This window comes from Micromesistius poutassou (assembly GCF_964030765.1).
Source record: "Micromesistius poutassou genome assembly, chromosome: 16".
In the NCBI taxonomy this organism is placed as follows: Eukaryota; Metazoa; Chordata; class Actinopteri; order Gadiformes; family Gadidae; genus Micromesistius; species Micromesistius poutassou.
In genome coordinates this window covers 3,973,984-3,980,273 of record NC_140286.1, presented here as the reverse complement: position 1 = coordinate 3,980,273, position 6,290 = coordinate 3,973,984, and positions in this window count along the sequence as shown.

Sequence of the window (6,290 nt, the reverse complement as noted above, 5' to 3'; positions counted from 1 at the left end):
ACTCACTCACCCCTCTCCCTCTCTCTCTCTCTTTCTGTCTCTCTCTCCCCATCTATGTCATTGTGACAATATTGTCCTGTCTTGGCAGGCATGCGATTGCTGTCCTCCTGTTTCTGTCTCTACCCCTCTCTCTATTTTAATTTCTCTCTTTCCCTGTTTCTGCCTCTCTCTCTCTCTCCCCCTCTCTCTGCATCTCCTTCTCTCCCTGTCTCTGCATCTCTCTCTCTCTCTCCCTCTCTCTCTCTGTCTCTGCATCTCTCTCTCTCTCCATCCCCGCCTACGTTTGTTTGACAGCATCAACAGGCAGGCAGGGCTCTTGTTGTGGTTGACGCGTCTCTCAGGTTCCCTGGTCATGAATAAATGTGAGAAAGGAGAGGGCGAGAGACAGAAAGACAGAGAGAGAGAGAGACAGAGAGAGAGAGAGAGAGAGAGAGAGAGAGATTGGGAGGGGGCATTACATGCCAGCTAGAGTGTGTCGACGATGTTTATTCTCTTTGTTGGCAGAGGTAAGGCTGCCGTTCAGCTCTCTCACACAGAAACCGATATCCTGACACACACACACACACATCTGTAGACTCTCACATACACACTTACTCACACATGTGCGATTGACGCACATTCTCGAACACATCCTGACGCTCAAACATAGCCTGTGCACCGTGGCTCACACACACACACACACACACACAGGCCTGCGTTCAATCGAACAACGCAAGCATACACACACACACACATTCACACACACACACACACACACACACACACACACACACACACACACACACACACACACACTGATAACAAAAAAAATAATCCATGCATACTCAAACATGTCAGAGCGTGGAGATGTAGAAGAAGAGAAGAGGGGGAAAGGGGAGGCGGGGGAGGGGGGGGGGGGCAGAGGAGAGATAGGAAACAATCCCAGGTGTCAGTATACGGCGAGAAGCCATTGCCATAGACGCTGATGTCACACGCTGTGCAATCTACGACGGCCATCTTGAATCCACCCCCTCTCTACGGATTTGTATGGATGGCGGTTTGGTGTGTGTGTGTGCGTGTGTGTGTGTGTGTGTGTGTGTGTGAGACAGAACCCCCCCCCACACACACACACACAGATAAAGTCTATCAAGGTTGAGGCGGTCAAACATCCCAACAGAACTTGAGAGCGTGTTAAAGTCCTTCGCCGCTCCTCTGTGGACAGATCTACTGTATCTCCAGTGTGTCTATGTACCTTCCTCATCCTCCTGCCACGCTCTCAGGAAGACGAAGAGGAAGGCAGATAGAGAGACGGACTTTGAAAATGAGAAATGGGAATATATAAGGGACACTGAACGACAGAAGATAACAGATGGCAAATAAAGGGTTGTGCGATACTGACACATCCTTACCTCTCTCTCTCTCCCTCTCCCTCTGTCTCTCTCTCTCTCTCTCTCTCTCTCTTTGTTTTGCAGTAAAAACCCATCTTCTAAGGACGGCTCTGCGACTCCCGGGACCCCCAAGGTGAGGACGATAAGCCCGGGTTTCTGTGTGTCTGGCGGGGCCTCATTACCGCGGACGGATAAAAAGTGACATTTTGATATCTCCATTCATTTAGAGGGGCTGGCTCTGATTCTATTAGGGGGTCCACCAACGCTCATCTCCCATCCTCTCCTCTGACACATCATCACCTATCATTACATGTAATCGCACATCACCGTACATCCTTACATAGCATTATACTTATGCACATATCGTTAGGTATAATCATGTAGCATTGGATATCCTTATGTAACTTTATAAATATGCCTCTTCATGCATCTTCCCGTTTTATACAATTATAGAACCACATATTATAGCACCACATTTTATGTTTCCATTCACATGTTTATATGTAATCACAAAGAGACGGTTGTAAATGGGCAGCTACGTTACACACCAGCCAGTAGATGTCATGTTATTCAATAGTCCTGATTCCTGTCATCGGGTGGAGGGGATATTAATTAAACCTTTTCCTTGATGACGGCGACCTCACGGCTCGGTCTGATCCACCGTCTCGTCCGCGACCTTTCGCGTCCCGAATAGTTTGGTGGCGGATGAAGAATAATTTGGGAAGCGCTCGCCCAGGAAGGGTCCTGATCCACGCTTTGAGCAAGGCTCATCCCTACAGCGCCACTTTGTACAAAACCAGAACCCCTGCACTCCCACACACACACACCTACCCCCACACACACACACACCCACATGTGTGTGTGTGTGGGCGTGTGCACAAGGAGCGAGTGTGCGGCCGTGACTGTGCATGCCGGTGCGTTCCGTTAGTATTCCGCGGCGGGCGCGTGTCGCAAATAGAGAGGGATCTTTTCAGGAGCACACCGGCTTTGGATGGAATTTTCTATTTCTCCACTCTGCCCGGCCCCACCGCCGTCCGCCTGGGACGAGCTGGAGATTAACCCCCCCCCTCCCCCAACGCGTCTTCTTCCCTGGGCCGAGAGACCTGCCTGGGCCAGCCTCCTGCGATCTCACCCTGGATGTCTTGTCTGATGGCTGGTAATCCACCACAGAGAGGGGGTGGTGGTGGTTGTGGGTGGGGGTTGGATGGAGGGGAGGGGTGGCCAAGACAGGATATCAACACACACACACACACACACACACACACACACACACACACACACACACACACACACACACCCTCATATATATTCAGGATCACACGGTACGAAGACGGCACTCTCTATACACGGAGCATGCAAAACACCGTTCATGCCGATGAAACGATTGCCTGAAAGGCCATTTCTGTAAAGTTTGGAGGAGTTTGGAGAGGACTTAAATGGCAACGGAGAAAGTATGTTGCGGTTTAATGTAGTGGTATGCTCTGGTCTGCGACTGGTCAAAGGTTCGACTTTAAGCACTTATGAAAACATTTTGAATTCACTTATACACACACACACACACACACACACACACACACACACACACACACACGCAGGCATGAAGAGGCTGCTTGTGGTTTGTAATTTGCCACGGCAGCCCCGTGGGTTGGTCATTCCTCACACATTATGATTCGATTATGGGATGTCTGCCCTCAGCCCCTGTACTCCAGCCCCACACGCTGATTAATAGGAGACGACTGGAAACACAAATATATCATCACACCCTCGTAAAGGAAAATAGCACAGTGCAACACAGGGGCATATATATACATATATATATATATTGAAAAACAGCATCAATACATGAAAGTGTATATCCAAGCACACACCTACATTTGTTTATTCATTGCATTCATTTTTTGCAAACAAGGAATAGAACTTTTGTTAGAATTTGAATGCATTATGGGCAAAGAACGCATCCCATAATGTCAGAGTAAGCGTCCTCCATCTCCTCTATCCACCTCCTCCTCCTCCTCCTCCACCTCATCCCTCCATCCTAGACTCCTCTTAGCACCTTGTAAAAAACAGCTCTCATCAGCGAAGGGCTTTTATAGACAGTCGGAGACAGTCACCTCTGTGTTCTGTGACCCTCACAATGCCATCGCTACCATGCTATCGGACCCTTGCTAGGAGCAGCAACGCTATAGTCTCTAGCATGTTGTCTTTCTTTTTCTTTATTTCTTTAATTTGTTTCTCTACAAATAGGGGAAAGCACACATTACTAGCTTTTAATGACTTTGTTCCAGTGGCATAATTGTTGTTTAAAGTGTATTTTATTTGTCTTGTCTCTCCCCTTTCCCTTTCTCTTCTTTCCTCCCCCCTCTCTCTCTCTCTCTCTCTCTCTCTCTCTCTCTCCCCAGTCGTTGCTGTTGTCGGTCCACATCAAGCGTGAGGGCGAGTCCCCGGTGGTCTCACCCATGTCCTCAGAAGACGCCCACCACTCCGACAGATACCAGGTCACATACACACACTGTACATACACTGTACACACACACACACACACACACACACACACACACACACACATGCATACATACTCACACATACAACTGTATGCACACACTCTTAGGCCCAGTCCCATTTCTCTCCCCTGAACAAGAACACTTGCTTTGAGTGCCCTTAGCTGCAAGTCAGCTACCGAGCTGGCTAGCATTCAAGGGTTGATTTTAAGGGATAAACAGCACTCCCCCTTGCTCCCTTAAGTATTGGGACACCCTACCCTAAATCTAGGGTTAGGGCTCAAATCTAGGGGAAGGGGGAGAATTGGGACAGGGCCTTGCTCTCTCTGTCTCTCTCTCTTTCTACACAGACCCCTATCAGTTTTCACCCATTGTGCAAAAGCTCCCTTTTTAAACCCCCTTAGGGGTGAGGGGTCGCTGTTTAAGTCGAGAACATTGGATTCCTCCACTCCAAGACGCCTAGGTTTATAAACTCCTGGTGGATCCAGAAAACACATGTTCTCACACCCTGTCCCTCACAATCACGCCACGAGATCTGACTCCAATATATATATAGACATTCCCAGGCCTGGGCGGCATTAATAACCTGGTATCTACTCCAGTGTGTGGCCAGCCCTCTTTAGCCAGAGAGATTTGTGGTAAATGGCTTTATACGCATTGTGCTATAGGCAATCACCGGCTCCCGTTCAGCCAATCATGATTGAGCACAAATCCTAATTACGATCCAGCTTCTACTTATACGTACCCACACCCTAACACACACACACCACTGAACATATACACCAACCCAAACACACAAACCGCTGAACATATACACACACATACACACTGACACAGACACACACACACACACCAAAAAAAAGACATACACACCAAGACACGTGCATACGCTAAAAGAAATACAAACCACAACACACACACACACACACACACACACACACACACACATACACACACACACACACACAGACACACACAAATACACATGCATGCATCACAACACACATAACCCCACACACATACACACACAACACAACCATCACACACAAAACATCCCCTTCACATTATCCTTGACAATATATTTAGCTGAGGAGCAGATTGGTAGCAGGGATTTAACTCCCCCCCCCCTCCCCCTGCTCAGAGTAGGGGTCCGTACCAACAGCCATAACCCCCATTTGACCCCAGGGGGCCGATAGAGAGGGACGCCCCGGGGCTCAGGCCCCTGATACACAACCCAGAATGTATCTGTTAAAGCACACAACTGTTACACACTGAGCATATGATCACTACGACGACACACTACTGTTACCCACTGAGGCACGTGAACAAGTACACAATCCTACACAACGCGTGACGTGTGACGTACTACAGCGGATGAAGAAGAACACAGTGCAGCTGTTACAGACTGACACTCAGGGGCCAGACGCACAACTATACAACGCGTAAAAGACGTACGACTACAGAACGTCGTCGTGGCAATGTGTTTGCACGTGGCCTCAGAGCTTCCACCCGCAGCTCAGTTAGACTGCGGTGGGTGGAGGTGGTCGGTGCAACGCCCTGCACAAGAGCACTCGGGCACTGTATGGAGATATTTAGGATAGAAATATTATCCAGTTCTTACAAAAAGTTGGTTTCCTGGGGGGCCGAATGGTTTAACACTGTGATGTATGAAGAGGGGGTTAAGTGGGTGTGTGCCCCCCCCCACCCCACCTCTTACACACCATAAAATATCACAACTATTAGCTCCTTGCGGACCAGCATTGGCCGTACCGTGCACACGCCCATGACGCCGGGTCTCTAAGCCCTTATGGCGGTAAAGTAGATCTTCTCATTAAGTGAAACTGCTGAAATATCCTTATTTTATACAAATGATTAAGTCAATGGCGCTCACTTATACCCACCACCCATGGAATTGCAATACACATACGCAACACTTTTTCTCACCTCTCTTCCCTCACTCATTCCTCGTCTCTTTTCACACCACTTCCACTCTCTCTCTCTCTCTCTCTCTCTCTCTCTCTCTCTCTCCCCCCTCTCTCTCCCTCCTTATCCATTTCAATCTAATTTCTCAATCTCTTGCTATCCTTTTATTTTCTCACACTCTCCATCGTGGCTCTCCAAACCACCTGACCTGTCGGTTGCCTCTTGGCGAGTGTGTGCGTGCGGTAATGGCGTGTGCGTGCCGTAATAGCGTCGGGAAGGAGAATAGGGCGGCTAATTCCAGAGTCCGTAGTTATTATTATGAGTGTGGGGGTTGGGGGTGAGGGGGAGGAGTGAACCAAGTGCCCACTCGCTGTTGCCGTGTCAACGAGAGGGCACCTGTAAAATGCATTGAGATCCCTCCCCACACACACGCACTCACACAGAACAATACTTACTATTTTAAATACAGTAGAAAAAGGTATCAAATAATGACCATGTTAGT